Source organism: Scardinius erythrophthalmus (assembly GCF_964197995.2).
Source record: "Scardinius erythrophthalmus genome assembly, chromosome: 16".
In the NCBI taxonomy this organism is placed as follows: Eukaryota; Metazoa; Chordata; class Actinopteri; order Cypriniformes; family Leuciscidae; genus Scardinius; species Scardinius erythrophthalmus.
Window position 1 is genome coordinate 40,238,874 of NC_138236.1, and position 21,803 is coordinate 40,260,676.

The 21,803-nt window shown below is 40.9% G+C and overlaps 1 protein-coding gene across 1 annotated transcript in view; it reads right to left on the reverse strand.

Annotated features, from left to right (window-relative positions):
• Positions 1 to 21,803, reverse strand: part of LOC308704145 (NACHT, LRR and PYD domains-containing protein 3-like) — a 121,481-nt gene that overhangs the window by 77,869 nt on the left and 21,809 nt on the right. The gene's annotated exons all lie outside the window — the stretch shown is intronic.

The window sequence follows — 21,803 nt, forward strand, 5'->3', positions numbered from 1 at the left end:
TCTGTCATAGAGAAACACCATGTGCTGTCATGAAGAAGAGAAATGTCTTCTCATAGGATAAGAACACGCAGTCTCATTAATAATACAGGCACTGACGTGTCATCGATGTACTATAGTGTTTCTCCAGGTCATAATCATTGACATTGTGTAACGAGGACGCTGAGGCTGAGTGGGAATCCATGTGCAGAAGTTTATTAAAGAAAGTTTCCACAGACAAATACGATGAGGCAGGCAGAGGGTCAAAACCAAGGTAGCAGTCAGATCTTTCAACGTACAAAGGGGAATTCCAAAAGGCAAGAGTGAGTAGGCAGGCGATAGGTCCAAGCAAAAACATCAGTCCGATCAGGCAACCAAAACAAAGGGGATAATCCAGAAAATCGATAAACAGAGGACCAGGCAGAATCATACACAGTAGACAGGCAGGATAAACAGGAAAATAACGCTCGGTAAGGCAGATAACTGGCAATACTTCGCAATGAGTACAAGAATGGTCTCTGGTTAAATAGCAGTCAAACAGGAAATGAGTGCAGAAGAAGCAGAGGGAGTGGAACACAGTCAGTACTCAGGCGAGGGCTCCCTCTGCTGGTTTGGCATTACAGAACCCCCTCCTCTAGGAGCGACTCCTGGAGCTCGACGTGGGCGTCCCCATGGTCGTGGCGCTGGTCGGTCGGGTCTGGCTCGATGAAATTCCTCGATGAGAGATGGATCCAAAATGTCCCGGGCAGCTACCCACGATCTCTCCTCAGGTCCATAGCCCTCCCAGTCCACCAGATATTGGAGCTGACCCTCTCTTCGTCGTGAGTCTAGTAACTCATTCACTTGATAAGCAGGAGTTCCATCAATGTCCAATGGAGGTGGTGGTTCTGGGGTCTCATGGCCAGGGTCAGCATTCAGGTGGACCGGTTTGAGGAGGGAGACATGGAAGGAGGGAGAGATTCGGTAGTTATCAGGAAGCTCCAATTGGTAAGTGACCTCATTAATTCTCTTAAGAATCTTAAAAGGGCCAACATACCTTGGACTGAGCTTCCTGCTTGGCAGCCGTAACTTGATGTTCTTTGTCGAGAGCCAGACCCGTTGTCCTGGTTGGTAGGGAGGATGTGGGCGACGTCGTCTGTTGGCCTGGAACTCCTGTGTTCTCACGGCCCGCTGGAGACGGACGTGTGCACTGTCCCACACCCTCTCGCTACGTTGAATCCAGTCGTCCACCGCTGGGACTGAGGAAGGTTCGCCAGACCACGGGAACAAGGGAGGTTGGAACCCCAGGACGCACTGAAAGGGGGTCAGGCCAGTGGATGTGTGTGTGAGAGAGTTCTGAGCATATTCTGCCCAAGGTAGAAACTCAGACCATCGGTGTTGCTCTCGACTGCAGTAGGTTCGTAGGTATCTGCCGATTTCTTGATTGAGGCGTTCAACTTGGCCGTTGGCTTGAGGATGATATCCTGACGTGAGACTAACGTTAATATCCAGTTGTTTGCAGAAAGCTCTCCAGACCTGGGAAGTGAATTGTGTGCCCCGATCGCTGACAATATCTTCTGGGAGACCATATACTCTGAAGACATGGTGGAACAGGGCTTGGGCTGTTTCCATGGCGGTAGGTAGTCCCTTTAATGGGATTAGGCGACAGGATTTTGAGAAACGGTCTATAATGACTAGGATAGTGGTACAATTGTCGGAGGGAGGTAGATCAGTGACAAAGTCTATGGATAGGTGGGACCAGGGGCGTTGTGGGATGGGTAGTGGTTGTAGGAGACCGGAGGGTAATTCTTTAGGGGTTTTAGACTGGGCACAGACTTGACAAGACTTTACATAAGCGGTGACCTCTTTGGCCATTGCAGGCCACCAAAATGAATTTTGTAGCAGATGAATAGTACGAGAAATACCGGGGTGGCCTGCACTAATGGAAGTATGAATCCATTGCATGATGCGTTGACGTAGACATAGTGGTACGTACTGTTTGTCATGAGGGCAGTGAGCAGGTGGTGGTTCACGTTGTTGCTCTTCTTGTAATTCCTCCATGATGTCCCAGGAAACTGGAGCGAGGATGACAGAGTAAGGAAGGATGGGTTCTGGAGTGAGATGTTTTGTGGGAAGGTCGTATCGTCTGGAGAGGGCATCTGCTTTACAGTTCTTACTGCCGGGCCGATAGGTTACTGTAAACTGGAAGCGAGTGAAGAATAGAGCCCAACGAGCTTGACGTGGGTTAAGACGTTTTGCGCTTTTGATATACTCCAAATTTTTGTGATCTGTGATGATTTGAAATGGGTGGACCGCTCCCTCCAACCAATGTCGCCACTCCTCCATGGCTGCCTTCATGGATAGCAGTTCCTTGTTCCCCACATCATAATTCCGTTCAGCGGCAGTTAGTTTCCTTGAAAAGAACGCGCATGGATGTAGTTTGCCTGGTTGACCATGTCTCTGTGAGAGTACTGCCCCGATACCACAGTCAGAGGCATCCACTTCTACTATAAAAGGTAAACTGGGGTCTGGGTGTTTCAGAATGGGGGCAGACGTGAATCTTTCCTTCAGGGTGATAAAGGCATTGGTGGCTTCATTATTCCAGCTGAGTTTTGTGGGTTTACCTTTTAGAAGTGATGTTAGGGGGGACGCTATGGTGCTGTAGTTGCGGATGAAGCGTCTGTAGAAGTTTGCGAAGCCTAAGAATCTTTGTAATTCCTTGACTGTTGTGGGTTGGGGCCATTCGGTGACTGCTTGAACCTTTAAATCATCCATCTTTACTCCATGGTGACTTATGTGGTAGCCTAGAAACGAGGTTTGATTAACATGGAATTCACATTTTTCTGCTTTGACGTAGAGTTGATTTTCGAGTAGTCGAGAGAGGACTACTTTAACATGGTTGATATGCTCTGCCTCAGACTTAGAGTAGATGAGAATGTCATCAATATAGGCTACCACAAACTGGTTGAGAAGGTCCTTGAAGATTTCATTGATGAATGATTGGAAGATGGCAGGTGAGTTGGCCATCCCATATGGCATAACTTGGTACTCATAGTGCCCCCTGGTGGTCAGAAAAGCAGTTTTCCACTCATCACCTTCCTTTATTCTAATTAAGTTGTAGGCACTTCTTAAGTCCAGTTTAGTGAAAATGGTGGCTTCCCGCAGCTGTTCTAGGGCAGAGGGTACTAAAGGAAGGGGATAACGAAATTTGACAGTCACATTATTTAGTCCTCTGTAATCGATGCAGGGTCTTAGTCCTCCATCCTTCTTTTCAACAAAGAAGAATCCTGCAGCTGCTGGTGATGTAGATGGACGAATAAAACCTGAGTTCAGAGCCTCTTCAATATACTCCTCCATTGCTTGACTTTCGGTTTGGGAGAGAGGATAAACTTTACTCTTGGGAGGCATGGCATTGGGAAGCAGATCGATAGCACAGTCCCAGGGTCGGTGTGGTGGTAGCTGTGCGGCCTTGGTTTTGCTAAAGACTTCAGAAAGATTGTAGTAATAGGCGGGGATGTTCACAGTCTTGAGGGTATCTGGACTTTCAATGCTGGTTGTGAGACATGGTTGGGGTTTAGTGGGAAGGCAGTGATCTAGACAAAATGTGGACCAATGAGTCAACTCACCATGATACCAGGAAATGTCAGGGTCGTGAATAGATAGCCAGGGATGTCCCAGGATGATCTCGAATTTGGGAGAGTCAACAATATACAGTGTGATAGACTCTTGATGCAGCAAACCGACATTAAGTGTGAGAGTTTTTGTTTGATGAGTGATCCCCTCTCCAATAAGTGTGTCATCGATGGCCTTGATTTTGATAGGTGGGGTGCATGGTTGAATGGGGATGTTATACTTTGTGACAATGTCCTTATTAATCAGGTTCAGAGCGGCTCCAGAGTCAATCATCGCTGTTAATTCAAGAGACAATGTGTCAATCCTGAGAGTAATAGGTAAAGTAAATGATTTGTTACTGAGTAAGGAGAAATGTTCAATATTTACCCTGGGAACAGCTTGGGATTTGTGTGGACATCCTAGACTGCGATGGCCTGCTTCACCACAGTAAAAGCATAACTGATGTTGTCGACGCCTCTCCCTTTCCCCTTCAGAAAGTCGGGAGACGTTGAGTTGCATAGGTTCGTCGTGAGGGCGTGCATCGATCGTGACTGGAATCTGTGAACTGCTCTGATTTCCCCTGTTGCCCTTACGTTTCGGAGCCTGTCTCATGAGGTTATCAATTTTAATGGCAAGAGTGACAAATTCAGAAAAGGAGGAATTCTCTCCTTTACAAGCTAGTTCAGTTTGCAGTTCAGTGTTGAGACTACGTTGAAACATGGCTTTTAAAGCGATATCATTCCAACCACTCTGTGCAGCAAGTGTTCTGAATTCAATAGCATATTCAGCAGCGGTGCGGTTACCTTGTGTGATGTTAATGATTTGTGTAGACACATCTTTGCCTCCGGCGGGGTATTCAAACACTTCACGGAGTTGCTGGATGAAATAATCCACTGAATATCTGAACCGTGAATCAGAGTCCCAAACTGCTGCAGCCCAGTCGATAGCTCTCCCCGTTAACAGCGTCATTAAGAACGCACATTTCTTTTCCTCTGACTCAAATTTATCCCCTTGATGATCAAAGTACAGTCTGATCTGACGAACAAAGCCTTTACATTGTTCAGCAGTACCATCAAACTTTTCAGGAAGGGCAAAGCTTACCGTTCTTGGCGTGGGTTGTGGAAGTGATTGGATGTAGTGCGTTAGATGTTCGTTGACTGATTGGAGCTTGGTTAATTGTTCCTGGTATTCCTTTAACATATTGCTTTGATAAGCGAATGCTGCTTGCAGGTTCGAAACTTCTGCTGGATTCAGGGGAGGCGAAGTATTCTGTAACGAGGACGCTGAGGCTGAGTGGGAATCCATGTGCAGAAGTTTATTAAAGAAAGTTTCCACAGACAAATACGATGAGGCAGGCAGAGGGTCAAAACCAAGGTAGCAGTCAGATCTTTCAACGTACAAAGGGGAATTCCAAAAGGCAAGAGTGAGTAGGCAGGCGATAGGTCCAAGCAAAAACATCAGTCCGATCAGGCAACCAAAACAAAGGGGATAATCCAGAAAATCGATAAACAGAGGACCAGGCAGAATCATACACAGTAGACAGGCAGGATAAACAGGAAAATAACGCTCGGTAAGGCAGATAACTGGCAATACTTCGCAATGAGTACAAGAATGGTCTCTGGTTAAATAGCAGTCAAACAGGAAATGAGTGCAGAAGAAGCAGAGGGAGTGGAACACAGTCAGTACTCAGGCGAGGGCTCCCTCTGCTGGTTTGGCATTACACATTGACATGATGTAGACTTTAAACCTGGAGAAAAATCTCTACAGTCTCCAGTTTCCTCCTAAAACTAAAATGAATGGACTGTGTTAATCCTTTTTGTGCCGACTTTTTACTTTTACTCCTTACATGTTTAACACGAAATATCGGTACTTTCCACAAGACGATCCGACAGATTCGGCGGCATTCATTCGGTAACGTTAGCACATAGTAGTGTTGTCACTAGAGGTCGACCGATAGTGGATTTTACCGATACCGATATTTAGGTTTGACCGTACATGCCGATAACCGATTATTCAACCGGTATTTTTTTAAATGGATACTGGATTAAAAACAAACATAACACTCCAAGTAATAAAGTGCTTAACTGAAATGTGCTAAATTAAATAAATATATTCAAATGAATTTATTAAAATGAGAAGTTCTACAGAATGAACTCTACAGAAAATAACATTAAAATATTACAGGTCAAATATGTGTTTCTTCAGCTATAACCTAAACATATGTAAATTTCATAGGTAACACTTTGCAAGTCCCATTTGTTAATGGGGACGTATTAAAGCTTTCATGGACTATATGCATTATGCAATATACAATATACATTTTTGATGGATGTATTAATATTTGAGCAATACAATTGTACCTTGATCCTTCATGTTAGTTCATAGTACATTAACTAAGGTAATAACAGAAAAAAATTTAAATGTATTACTAAATGTTGAAATTAACAAACTAACACTGCATAATACTTCTACAACATTTATTAACATTAGTTAATGCTAAAATTGTAATATTATTGTAAAGTGTTACCATTTCATATAAATCCAAAGAGTCATGCTTAAAGATGGCCATTAAAATTACATAAATGTAGACCTATATTACATGTATAGTCTCTCACTTTATTTGCTTCTATTTTAGAACACTTGATGATTATCTAATCACAATAACAATATGCATTGTAGTGATAAAAAAATAACTGAATCGAATTTGTTTATGATTTGTTTATGGCTGCATGAACATATCAATGTTGATAAAGCAATCACGTCACTAGCTTTAAATATGCAACTTCGCCGGCTAATGAATGGATAAAACTGGTCAGCTGGATATAAACTAATGGAAATAGATGGTAACAATTGCGACATAAAACATTTGGGTCAGGTTTGCGTGTGTTTTTGTCACATTGCTTTAATCACTTGAGGTAGCTAATGTTATTCCTCTCAGACTCAACGGCAAACATACTTCTGTTCTTTCTCTGCTAATGCAGCATCTAGTCAACAAATTAATTACTTTATAATGACATTGCAATATGTAATTTAGTGTTCTGTATGCATACCGTTTCGCTGAAGTGTCAGGATATCTGTGAAGCATGATCTTTCCGTGCTGCGCGCAGCCTCACGTTAACGTTAACAGCTCAGCCAGTGATAGTTGTTATTCCGCCTCTAGAGGCCGCTCTCGCTCTGTATAATGCCAGCAGTGTCTTCTCAGCACGCTCGTACTGTGTAATGACAGCGCACTCTTCTCAGCCGCTCCAGCAACGGACGCAACCCGGAAAAACTATCGGTGTGGATTTTTGCCGATAACGATAGTTCCACCAATCAGCTATCGGTACCGATATATTAGCAAAACTGATGAATCGGCCGACCTCTAGTTGTCACGATATTAGAATTTCTGACTTCGATACGATACCTTGAAAAATATCGATATTCGATACCATTTTTGATATCATGGAGAAAAAAACTGCCACAATATTAACCCTCTGGGGTCGACAAACGCGCCCGCGCGTTTTGCTGGATTTTCTTCACATTGTAGCACAATAAACTTAAATTACTCCGTCATTTATGGTCATAAAGAAAAAAGAAAAAAGAAAAAAAAATAATAATCTGTGATATTTCTACTTTTGTATGTGTTGATTTACATGCAAATCTCCACATGGAACGCGAACGCGCCCATTAGCCTACCTCAAAAACAAAGCACCAAAAAAAGTCTCTGCTTTTCGTCGAGTTTGAAAGACTTACACGCCATGAGCTTACATTGGCTTTACCTCAGAAGAAGAACGCTATTTGAAGACAAGAAAGATGTAAGGTAAGAAATTCTTACTTATTAGTTTATGTTATTGTTGCATAAACTTCACATTGCAGTCGAACTGTTGCTAGTGAATATTACAATATTTAGACCCGTGTTTACTGTTACTGTGTTTGTGTATATCTGCTCAAACATATATATGTATAATATGGTAACCATAATGTTTCATATTTTGGAGCGCGTCGTGCGTTTGAATGTATCATATTTTGGATCGCGTTTGAAAAGCAAAACGCACCAAACATTAGGCTTCATGTTTTTACTATTATCTCATTTCATATCATCATAACAAATGGAAACATTTGAAGAAACATATGATGATCAATATATTTTTCTCGTAGTTGTTACTGAAATCTTTTGGAAGATTTATAGGCTGCTATAGGTTTTTGTTATTATTATTTTATGCAGCACTGCGCATAGCCTATGCCTACAAGGCACAACAAACCTGGTGTTCATTATATTATATATTGTTGGAAAAATGTGTGTGTGTGTGTGTGTGTGTGTGTGTGTGTGTGTGTGTTCTGTGAATTTTAAAAAGCAATTTTAACCAGAAAATACTGATATCAGTGTGTTCACTTTTCTTTTCTTTTTTTTTCAGGGCCCAGATGCTGCTCTAATGATTCCTGCTGACTTCAACATTCTCATGAGTCTCTGTATATGAACATGGTAAAGTGAAAATCAAACAACTTGGAAATGAAAGGTATGTACAATGTTTTTAGGAATGGCACAAAGCTCTCTGTCTTTGGATTATTGTTTTCAATAATGTGCTTTTTTGTCATTTGTTGTGTATCTTTGGATTATGTTGTGTTGTAAATAAATCCAAACAGTCAAAAAGCCATTATTTTTATCTTTGTGCAAGGTTGCTCAGAATGACAGGGCCTGTTAGCTCCTAATAGGGCCATTAGTAGGGATGGGCATAATTAATCGACGATCGATAATTGATCGTTAAGAATTTCGTCGACCACGTTTATTTGTTATCGATTAAACTAATGCAGGTTGCGTTGCGTAGTGTGAGTCTTGAAGCAATGGAATTAATTTTAGCACGGAGGTACCTGTGCATCCCGGCAACGTCAGTCCCCTCAGAGCGGGTGTTTTCGGCAGCTGGACTGGCTGTCACCAGATTGCGGTCGCATCTGATCCCAGATCATGTCAACATTCTTGTCTTTCTCAACAGAAATCAGTAGACTGGTGCAGAAGTTCTATGGGAACTTCATGCGTTTTCTCAGATCGGATAGCTATCTGATTTATCAAAACGATTCCATTTACACCTGGTCACATAAATGTGTTTTTGCAAAACAGATATAAATCCGATCTTGAATTCCCGCGCTACATGCATATTTAAATTGTTGCACGTCACCGAAAGCAACTGATATGAGCTGCATTTTATTGATAATCAGCGAAAATTTCTAAATCAAAGACCGCAACCAGATTTTGCGGCAACAGCCCTGGTAAGATCATTTCGGTTCTTTAATGAAGATGATTGTGTGTTGAAGAATGACTTTCACTTTGATTTGCGATAGTTTGCACGTTGGCTTGATAAATAGATGCTCAGCTGTGGTGATGCGTGTTGAAGTAGCGTCGTCATATCTGGCTATAACATGACATATAGCCTATAACACGCTCTCACACGTTTATTTCTTAGCATTTTTGGGATAAGTCAAATTTACATATGTGGTTTCAACAACGCCGGCTCGCAGCTGCAGGTTCCGCTGTTTTAGAGCACCGCAGGAATCTTCAAGTCTACCGAACGTCCAGTTTCACTGCCACAAGTTGATCTTCTTGTAATAAAGATCTCATCGAGGACAAACAAACTGTATTTTTGTATTTTCATTGCATTTTTAATTTATAAAAAGTTAAAGAAATAATGAATTTCAATATAAAAATATTAATGATTAATCGATAATTTAAGAAAGTTTAATCGAATGCCCATCCCTAGCCATTAGTGAGGGTCTTTGTCTTTCTCAGGTGTGAAAAACTATACATATTAATGAGGTGATCACACCAGTTTTACAATTTTTAAATCAATATATTGTCTTATCTGAATGAGCAGTCAGGATGATTTTCACATAGTTTTGGAGCAAATATTCTAGGCTACGTCATACAATTTTCAAAAGTCTTGTGAAGAAATAATCAGTATGGGTTTCATGGCCTTATTTCAGTGACATTTTTTTTTTGTATTTTCACAAACCATGCATAAACGTCATTATCTCAAAACTACAAACTTTTACATACATGCTGCTGATATATTATTGTAGCAGAGTTTGTGCTAAATACAGTGTAATCAGACTTTAGCCATGAAAATGTCACAAGTAACAGAAATAAGCACAAATGTCAGAGCATGTCAGAACACATCCAGGGCCAGAAAACACCTCAGACCCCAGAGGGTTAAGGGGGTATTTTTTTATTTAAAGTCTAAAACATGACAATGAGGTATATTTTACATGAACAAAAATGTCCTGAGGTAGTGCACTTGTTCAAAAGCATGAATGCTGGATGTTAATACAATACGTTATTATTTGATGAACAGATTTAAACGCAAATGTGCGTGCATCACACACGAAAACAATGCTCACTGGATCGACATGTCAAGTCACCTTTATTTATATAGTGCTTTTAACAATACAGATTGTGTCAAAGCACTTAACAGTATCAAATTGGAGGATAGAGTGTCAGTAATGTATAATAATAAGATTACAAATTTAATATTTTTAGTTAAAGGCATTTCATTATTGAATTCAGAGATGTCATTGTCTGTCATTGTCTAGCTCAGTTTAGTTTAATTATCTGTGTAATCAAATTGATGATAATCGCTAATGAAGGCAAATTGCAGAATTAAATAATAATTTTTTGAATAAAGTTAAATAAGCACAAGTTAATTTACATTTGACCACAGTTAAAATATTTACTTGTCTAAGATTCCTCAGTCAGATTATATTAACTTTAAGAATTACGGTAAAAAATGAGACAACACACACTCATATCTAGGCCATCTTGGCTAATGTTTCAGAAATGTTAAAATAAGAAGAGTTACCAACCTCTCGAAATTATTTATATAGATCCGGGTGTCGGTCTTTCAGGTGCTTTGCTATATTAGGCCCCGATTACACCTAACGCGTTTTTCAGGTTCGAAGACGCGAGGTGCACAGCATTTACCATCACACAGAACGAGCAAGTCGCTGCGTTTTTATGTTGCTAGGCAACCACTGAAACAGCTGTCCTGTCAGTCAAGTAAACGTCAAATCAGCCTTTTATTAACTTTATTTACTTTCTGTTAACATTGTGGTAGTTACGGTTCGTGAAGTCGTTAAGCTCCTGGTAACCCGCGAGAGGTTTATCCTCCATCATCGCACTCTCCGGGTTTTCAAGCAACTAGCTTTCATCACTAAAACAGAAGGCCCGCCTCTCCATTCAATCGATTGGACAGTGGATAAAAACGCGATGACGTCGGGTTCTTTTTCAGCTCGGAGTTGCTTTTTTTCAATTTCAAAAACGCGAGGAGCAGCAGGCGCATAAACAGCGCGCAGAACGCTCTCTGCCATAGGAAACCAATTGAAAATAGGCACCTCTCACTGCAAAAAACACGTCAGGTGTGATCGGCCCCAAGAGGTGTTAGCTCCTTTTGTTAGCACTGCTCTGTAGCATCTCTTGCATATTGGCTTGCTTGTGTCCTTCGGCTTTCCATGTTCATTTGCTTCATATCCAAAATATTTCCAGATAGCACTCCTGCTGTGTTCTTTATCAATGAGAATGAGACGAGTGTGTGTGTGGTGTTAGTCAACGCGCCTTTGGAGAGAAGTGAAAGTGACAGCTCGGGCTAGTATCGGTGTATAGATACTTCAGAAAATTAGTATTGGTACCGTTCAGATATTTCAGTATCGATATTTATCGAAATATCAATATTTTTGACAACACTAGCACATAGTAGTATGGACGGCGACATCATTGAAAATGAAGAAAACGGAGATCCCAGAGATTCGGCAGGCAAGCAGCAAGACATTCCCAATCATCCTTTGAGGCAGTGGTTCCCAAACCTGTCCTGGAGTACCCTCAACACTGCACGTTTTCTTTGTCTCCCTAATCCTGGGTTCACCAATCTCGGTCCTGGAGGGCCGCTGTCCTGCAGAGTTTAGTTCCAACCCCAATTAAACACACCTGAACCAGCTAATCAAGGTCTCACTAGGCATACTAGAAACTTTGAAACAGGTGTGTTGGAGCTGGTTGGAGCTAAACTCTGCAGGACAGCGGCCCTTCAGGACCGCGATTGGTGAACCCACATGTGATAATGAGCTCATGAGTTGAATCAGGTGTGTTTGATTAGGGAGACAAAGAAAATGTACAGTGTTGGGGGTCCTCCAGGTAGTGATGGTGAAATCAAGCTTTGTGAAGCACTGGAGCTTTCCCCCTCGACTGTATTGTAAAATGGTTCATTACTCTAAGCTTTTCAACACGTTGCACACTAATGGCATCTTGTTGTAAAAAGGTGGAAAAGCTGTTTTTCTGTAAACCACAAAGCAATACAATTAATCCTCATAATTCATGTGTTAGTGTTGATGTAGTTTTTATACAATGTATGAAGAAACAACTGTATGAATTAATTTATGAAAACAATAATAATAAATGGAACTAATTCACTTGTACAGAAACAATTCTTATGAATCTGCTTTGATCTACAAATGCAGCCTTAGGCCCTGTTTAACGCTCGCGGGTGAAAACGTAAAAATAATTTATCAGATGTGCCTTTCGTTTAGATGGCGACGGCGTTTTTGGGGCTTAAAAAACCACACAAGTGAAACCACACTCCAGAGTGGAAATCTTAAAAACGCTCCACCATCGCGTTCCCGTCTAAAGGTTAAAAATGCAAAAGTCTGCTAGACAGTGAAGGCACCGATCACTAGTCCATTGCCACCTAGCCGCCTGGAGTGCATACTACATCGAATTTCACACACTTTGGCGTCACCATATGCACGCAGATTCCCCTCCCATAACACTCGTCTAAACCAAGCGGCAACCTCCCCGTCTCTCTCTTGAAACCAACACGGAAGTGAGTTAAACTGCAATTCATTGACTGGCCACTTGAGGCTGGCTGAGTCAAATCTGTATCTCCCCCATGTTAAAATTACCAACTTTACAGCAGAAAAAAAAAACATGTTTACAGCCTGGTTCTCTATGTGGCTTTGGTCTATACAGCTAATTTTGCCCTTCATAACAACTGTGAGGGGGGGTGAATTTTTTTTATAACTCATCCATTTAGTTGATTAATATTTACAGTTCTGCATAATTAAGGGCGTGGCCACTTGAGTGACAGGTGGATTGCCGGCCGCTGATGTCAATGCTAGCCGTTTGTCTGCTGTTACTAGCCGTTACTTCACCTCAGCAAATTTTAGCTGCTGAACTTGCTATCTCTACAGTGTTTGTGCTTTTTTCCGGATTATTTTATACAATTTAATACAGCCATAACTTCGCCCACGGCTTTGGATTCCGTCGTTGTCGTCGAGTATCGTTCGAGAGAACAACCAGCACTGTATTTCAGTTGTTTTCCTCTGTGAACATGCACTAATGGATGTCTGAAAATTTCGTTGCTTTTTGGAGTTTTGAGATTTAAAAACGTCAATAGATATATAAAGGCTCGTGCCTCTTTCATTCTGCTCTCACGGAACAGAAAGATTATAATATGCTTATGTACCGTCAGATGAAATCCTGCAGGTGTCAGTGCTTTCTCCGTCCATGCAATAAATGCACATCCTTGAATGAGCGCAGATTTTCTAGCGCATTTACCTGAACTTCATAGGTAATATATCTATGGTTTAACCGGATCATCAAGGGGCTATTTTTGAATCTGAATACGAAGCAGTCACGTGACTGTGTGTGGAAACGAAGCTTCGGACATCACAGATCACGTGGTTATGGCAAAAAGAATCAAGATCTGATACCTGCTTCAATGTGAGATGTTTTGTTCTCTTACGAGAGGTTCTCTTATACTGCGTAATATCTTACGCTATGGGGGAAATCTCATTTCCGCGAGATATTGAAGCCAAAAATTATCCTTCATTTTGAAATAATGCAAAACGCGTTGCAGCAGCATGCAGGCATAGGCAAGACGGCTCGCGTGCCTATTGGCTGCCCTGCGGCAACTGCAGCAGCCTATCGAGAGAGGCCCCCGTGACGACAGATCCAATGGGGGTGCTTCGCGCCCACTGTGTCACGTCCCGCCGAAACAGGCGTGGCCTGGGTCTATAAATATAGCTCGGTAGGCTGATTTCCCTATTTTTTCATCTCTTCATCGAAGTGCACGCATCGCTGGATCCGGAGAAGAAGAAGCCGTGCCATCTGAGAAAGCCTTTCAGCGGGACGAGCCACTGCATCTGACGCCTTCAGTCGACGTTCCTGCTGCGCTATCCGGTGTTATATCCTTTTTTCTCTGCTGTGTTTTGTGTGTGTGTGTGTGTGTTCGCCGGCGTCGGGCAGTGAGGATTGGTCGAGCTCTGTGGATCTCGCCCCCTCTGCTCGCGAATCTTCTGGGAAAAAGGCCAGCATTGAATCGGAGCTGACGCGCCTACTCACGCAGGCCGTGGCGCGCCTCGGCCTTGAGTGGGCGGAGCCAGCGGAACCCGCGCACAACCGGCTGGATGGATGTTTCCTGCAAAGGGACCACGTTTCACGGTCTTCTAGACCCGCGCCTTTTCTTCCTGAGCTTCATGAAGAAGTTGCGAAGTCCTGGAACGCCTCCTTCTCAGCCAGAGTCTGCACCTCTGTTTCTACAGCATTCTCCGTGGTTGACAGTGCTAAAAACAATCTCTCTCTTCCTACAGTGGAAGAAGCTGTAGCAGCCCATCTTTGCCGGCCTCTGCTGGACGGCGTGCTAAGACGGCGCTGCTTTCTAAAGCTTGCCGCATAACTTCAGCCATGCACAGTCGCGCTTACATCGCCACTGGACAGGCTGCATCTGTGTTGCACACGATGGCCATTTTGCAAATCTTCCAGGCCGACCTTCTCCGTAAACTGGACGAGGAAGGAACGGGAGCTATCTGCGTGCTGGACTTGAGAAGCACCACGGATCTGGCTCTTCGCGCCACTAAGTCCGCTGCACAGGCCATAGGGCGAATCATGGCTTCTCTCACCGTATCGGAGAGACATTTATGGCTGACTGAGATGCCGGACTCTGAGCGCTCTGCGTTCCTCGACGCCCCCATCTCTTCTGCCGGCCTCTTCGGATCATCCGTCAAAGATTTTGCGGATAGATTCGCTGAGGTACAGAAAACGTCACAGGCCATGAAGCACTTTTTGCCTAAGCGCTCCAGCTCCGCAGCAGGTCGCTCTAAACAGCCGTCTGCTCGAAGCTCCCAGCCGCAGCCTCTGCCCGCCACCGCTTCGCAGCGTCGACAGGCCCAGGACACAAGACCACGCTCTCGTTCTGCTGGCTGTCCCACGCCCACATTCACTCACAGACATGAAAAGCCCTACGGGTTTTCCCCCGCTCGCTCTCTCTCAGCATCCCGCTATAGGAGAGTCGAACGCGGGCAGGCTGTCCGCTGTAATCAGCGCGCCCCCCGCCTCGAACGCTGCAAGCGTGACATTTGTGTTACAGCACACCGAAGCTCTCCGGTTGCCACCATGTCGCGACCAGAGCCCAGATTTCATTCAACCCCTAGCTATTCGTGCGAGTGCATGGGCAAAGCTTCCCGGGGTTTCAGAATGGGTGCTGAACATTATAAAAAGAGGCTACTCGCTACAGTTCGCTCGATGTCCCCGCAGGTATGCAGCACGAATCGAAACTACGGTGAAAAAGGAAGTAGCACATCTACTTCGAGCCGAAATAGCGAAACTGTTGAGCAAAGGGGCCATAGAGCCTTTATCTCAAGCCCAGAGTGAAGGGGGTCTATATCCTAGCCTGACGTCGTCATACTCATATTCTAGTCAGAATGTGAGTCTGATCTGCTGCATTGGGCTGTGAATATGGGGCGTGTTTCAACCGAACCAGGGAAGAAAATGCCTCTGTACACGACTGGATAGACCTACAACCAATCAAAGCAACGGAGTAAGTGACGTATGTTCTTCATTCATGTTTCCGACTGACAAATGTCTTGATCGCGGTTCTCTGTTCCTCTTTTAAAATCAATGTGCTGTCGATATCTTCTATAACAGACGCGATGGCGGAATCTACACATGACATTTTTTATAAACAAAATTAGGGAGGAGCCCGTTCAAATAATCAATCCAATCAACTTCACCAAAAAATTACCAAGTCTACCCTATCAGCATGAGTGGAAGCATATATATATATATATATGTATATATATATATATATATATATATATATATATATATATATATATATATATATATATATTCACTCTGTCAACTCACCTAACATTCCTTGACAGTTTCCAGCATCCCTCCACTCACTCTCTGCTTGTTCTTTCACAGCCAGGAATATGGGGGGAGTACTTTGGGTTCGGCCGAATACCGAGCCCGGAGCCTCTCCTCGAACAGCACGCCAAATATGCATTTATTCTATCTGACTTATTGAATCCAGGGTTCCCACACCTTTGTTAACTTCAAATTCAAGAACCTTTCAAGGACTTTCCAGGTCCAATACCCTCAAATTCAAGGACTTAATATGGGGACACTTTTATTGTGTTCAACAATCAAATCTTTTTTATGTTGGTTTTACTATTTTGTGACTGAGCATTACAGCCAAACTAATGACTAAAAACAAAGCCTTAGGTAACAAAATATAAAATAAAAAAGAATGGCAGACTGAGGTGAAGATACAAATATTTGTCATTATTTTCTTTGTTATTAAATATTAAGATCAAAGATACAGCTACAGTAGGTGTATTTAACAGTAGCATTGAAGAAAGTAATTAAATGAACAAATATGAAAATAAAACAAAACATAGACTTCACTGTATAAATTATACATTGATACTTATTAAACCCCTGAGGTCGGCAATCGCACCGGCGCGATAGGCTCGTTTTTGTTCATATCAGTTCAAACGAGAGTCCAAATACTCTGTTGACTTTGATCTTACAAACCAGTTTCATACATCAATCGATCCTGTTAAATGTGTATTATTTTTGTGTATACTCACAATAAAAACAAAGTGTTGTGCTTTTTGCCAAATAAAGAAAAATAAACACGAAGCGAGTTCTGCCTTCTCTCTGTCAGTGTAGTCCATTCTGAAACGCGTCCGAAAATGAACAATAACTCAGCGAATACTCAGTCAAACAGACATACAGACACACAGGCATGAAGCTTGAATTCTCTTCTTTTAAATGAAGTATTTTTTATAAAAAACAAATATTCTCAGTTTATGTAATCTGTAAGAAAAGAGCGAGATGTCAGTCGTTCTCATCTCAGCTAATTATTTTTAATGTGACCCCGCCCACGGAGCGCGCGCGCTATTCAAACGCAAATGACTGAGGTGATCCTGCAAACTGTGAACGCCCCCATATCAGCTCGAGAAAACACATCAAGTTTATTCAGATCATTTTACTTGTTTACACCGTATCGCAGTGCTGTGAGGAATAATAATAATGGAAAATGTACCTCAGAAGTGCTGGTATTTCGAGGAGCAACGGATGCCGCTGAGCTGAGGAATACTGTAGTAAGTTTTTTTCATTCTTGGATATTATACAATTTGAAAGCACAATTTGTGGAAAAATAAAATTAGATGCTTCAAACTGTGAACCAATTTGGTAGAATATATATATATATATATATCATATACATATTGCTCTTGCATTTTTTCTTGTGGCTCAGTGACACACCTGAATGAATGGTTTATTAACCCTCTATTGCACGCATTATTAATTAGACATTGTAAAAAATGTTTTGCATGTTTTTATTACTTAACATGAGCTAAATAACAGATATATATAAAAAAAATCAAAAAAAAAATTAAAGGGGGGTCGTTGGTAAATTGTTGCCATATGGCAACAATATGCAATCGTGGAAAGTACCATAAAATCAAAAAAAATGTAAAAAAACTAATTTTATTTAAAACAAGACTCAACAAATCCATCTCATACTTAGTGAAATGTTTAAACAAACATTTATACTGTAAAAACATTATATAATTTCAACAGTTATCTGAAATGTCTGGTAATAATAACCAGGAACCTGGAACCTGTCTCACTAAAATAAACTAAAACCTTGCATCCTGGCATTTTGCATCTCCCCTTCTCAGATGCATGCAAGGGCCAGTGGTCTGTGCGGTCTCTGCGGACAGGATCTGGCGGGACAAAGCTTTGGGGCCCTCTTTTATTTTTCCCCACCACAACAGCTTGTGAAGGTCTAATGTTTTTACCTTTAAAATATAAGCAAAAGTTGTAAACATAGTCTCAGAGTAGTTTCATGCTATGTAAGTCAATGGGACTCCATTAGGTTGAATGCACCAGGACGTTTCCATATTTGCATATAGTTGCCATATGGCAACAAATGTATTTTAGCATATTACAAAAAACGTATAAAATCAAAACTGAATTTAATGTTAAAAAATTAAAGTTTACTTACCCCAGATACTGATTTAATTTTTTTATTTGATGAAAATTTTCCAAAATTCTGAATAAAAGGCTATCTTCAGGAGCCCCAGACAGTGATGTTTGCATGTCAATGTCCATGAGCAAAAAGGACTGGCAAACAGGATATCCTGGTCATGTGATCTCATAAATTGTATTTTCTTAAAAGTTAAAGCCCCCTTTTCACAACTAACTGTAAAAACATAGATTTTATATCACAGCTTTAAAAAAAATTAAGATAAAGTAATTGTTGCCATATGGCAACGCTATGCAATAGAGGGTTAAGTATGCGGGCCATTGTCTCCTCAGGTGTGAACCACTTATTATGCATGATGGTGTTGGATCGTTGACGCCCACTCGCATATTGCCTTTCCAAACAGAAAGTGTTTTGCAAAATTTAAATCAATGTATTGTGTTATGTGAATGATTAGGCAGGATGATTTTCACATCATTTTGAAGAAAAAACTCTAGGCGATGACATACATTAGTCAGAAGTCTTATTGAGTATGTGTTTTGTGGCCTTTTTTCAGAAAATTTAGTTTTTAGTTTTTTCAATAACCATGCATAAACATTATTCTCTCAAAAATACAAACATGTACATTCATGTTGCTCACATATTATGGTAGCCCTGTTTGTGCTAAATAGAGTGTAATTACACCTTTGCCATTAATATGTTTATAAGCAACTGAAAAAAAAGCACAAATGTCAGGGTATGTCAGAACATCTCAAGGACCCCAAAAACACCTCAGACCCCAGAGGGTTAAAGCTACTATTAAAGTTATCAGTCAAGAGCAGTGAATGATTTTCTCTTTGCATTTTGTTGTTTTATTAACATTAAAGGGAGATTTCTCCTAAAAATTCAAATTGTATACTCTCTCAAGTTGTTTTAAACTCGAATAAGTTTCTTTCTTCTGTTGAAAATAAAAGTTATTTGGAAGAATGTGGGTAACCAAACAGTTGATGTACCCCAGTGACTTCCATAGTATATTTTTCTTCTTTGGAAGTCAATGGGGACCAGCTACTGTTTGGATAGCCACATTCTTCAAAATATTAATATTAGAAAAATATTAGAAGGAAATTAATACAGGTTTGGAACAATATTAGAGTGCGTAAATAATGAGATAATTTTTATTTTTGGGTGAACTATCCCTTTAAGGACAGCGGCAGTGTGTTTACTATTACTGCTGTCTCTTTAACCCCCTGAGGTCGGCTATCGCGCCGGCGCGATAGGCTCGTTTTTTTCCGTATGAGTGCAAAAAAAAAAATATATATATATTAATTTTTATCTTATATGCTTGTGTTATACATCAATCGATCCTGTTTAGTGTGTATTTTTTTTGCATATGCTCATAATAAAAACAAAGTTTTGTGCTTTTCGCCAAATAAAGAAAAATAAACATGATGCGAGTTCTGCCTACTCTCCGTCAGTGAAGTCAATTCTGAAACGCGTCCGAAAATGAACTGTAACTCAGCGAATACTCAGTCAAACAGGCATACAGTCACACAGGCATGAAGCTTGAATTCTCTTCTTTTAAATGAAGTAATTTTTATAAAAAACAAATATTCACAGTTTATGTAATATGTATGCAAAGAGAGAGATGTCAGTCGTTCTCATCTCAGCTAATTAAGTTTTAATGTGCTCCGCCCACGGAGAGCGCGCGCTATTCAAACGCAAATGTGAGGCGATCCAAACAAACCTGTGAAACGCCCACATCAGCTGGATAACACACACCGCGAGTTCACTTTCAGACTTATGTACTTTACGATGCTGTGAGGAATAATACTATCTTGATAATAATCCTGCAAAAATTTACCTCAAAAGTTCTGGAAGTATCATTTCGAGGAGCAAACGGATCCCGCTGAGGAATAGGTCAGTTCTGTTTGCTTTGTTCTAATCGGAATGAATGAACGCAAAGATGCGTGCTGTTGTGGAGCTACTACAGCTGGCCAAAAATACTGTTTAAATATGAATCGCGTTTCTGTGTATGAATGAATGAACGAACGAACGCACAGATGCGTGCTGTTGTGGAGCTACTACAGCTGGCAAAAATACTGTTTAAATATGAATCGCGTTTCTATGAATGAATGAACGCACAGATGCGCGCTGTTGTGGAGCTACTACAGCTGGCAAAAATACTGTTTTAATATGAATCGCGAATACAAAGAAAGATTACACTGGAAATATTGTTACAATTTTAAATGTTGTTGTAATTGTATAACCTAATATATATATATATATATATATATATATATATATATATATATATATATATATATATATATATATATATAAGGATAGATGTAAACAAAATCTTAAAAGGTCATTATAAGCCTTCTCTTTAAATAATTTTATTATGCTTTATTAGTGACACATTTGGGAAGAGAATATATTCCAAATCTGAAAAAACAGTATGAGAACAATTAACTGCACAATTACTAGAAATGTTTACCTTGGATATTGTACAATTTGCAAGCAAAATTTGTGGAAAAAAACAACAAACCAGTTATATATTGTCCTTGCATTCACACACCCATTGACTCAGTCACACACCCATTGACTCCGCAGGTGTGAATCACGCCCACCCGCATATGGCCTTTCCAAACAAAAAGTGTTTTACAAGATTTAAATCAATGTATTGTGTTATGTGAATGATTAGGCAGGATGATTTTCACATAATTTTGAAGAAAAAATTCTAGGCAACGTCATCCATTAGTCAAAAGTCTTATTTACATATATTTAGAATGTGTTTTATGGCCTTATTTCAGAAACTTTAGTTTTTTGTTTTTGAAAAAACCATGCATAAACATTATTCTATCAAAAATACAAACATGTACATGCAAGTTGTTCACATATTATGGTAGCCCTGTTTGTGCTAATAGAGTGAATTTACACCTTTGCCATTAATATGTTTATAAGCAACTGAAAAAAGCACAAATGTCAGGGCATGTCAGAACATCTCAAGGACCCCAAAAACCCCTCAGACCCCAGAGGGTTAAGAGCTACGCGCGACGCGTCTAATATGCATTTGACATTCAAGCAGATTTTCTCTCAATTTTCTCAAGTTTGCTTTCACTTTAGACATAACCGACTTTGTTTATGGAAACCTTGTGTGTATTTGACAGTATTAGCACAATAAGACTCGAAAGATAACTTAGTCCAGTATCCAGACGCTGGTAGACAGGCTTTTAGTGCATGTGAGCTTCACATGTAGCCTAAGTTACGTGCTGAGAAACGCACACGTTAGAACAGCGCATCAGCACGCAAATTAAATGTTTAACCGACAAGGCATTAAAGCACATGCAAATTATGAACTTTTGTGAACTGCAGTGTCCCGTTCCGCTGCGTTAACATTTTATGTGAATATACGTCGCGTTGTTCAGTATGTTGGGACAGAGGCACGTGGGAAACACTTCACATAACGCGTAAATGCGCATAACTAACGTAAATCAAGCAAGCTAGTGTGCATAGGCCAAGAAGTGTTGGAGAAATAACACTTTCACCCGACCGGAGGGAAAAATATGGAATTTTTTCTAGAAAACTTCTTGCACAAATTAAATTCAAGCACTTTCAAGGACCTGTATCTGTGTGTGTTTATTTTCCAAAACTTTCCAGGGCCTTGAATTTATTTATTTTTTCAGATTCACAAACTTTCAAGGATTTCAAGGACCCGTGGGAACCCTGTGAATCGTTTTGATAAATCAGATAGCAATCCGATCTGAGACAACGCATGAAGTGGCCATGTGTAAACAGCCCACGATCTGCTTTTGAAAAAATATGGTAGTATCACGCTACAGCGCACAGTCTATCAGCTGCAGTTCTGGCGCCTCAGTCCCAGTACAGTAAAACTCCACGTACATTCACATCACATGTTAACGCAGCGGTAGAGTTACACTCACAGGACACTGCACTTATTCACAA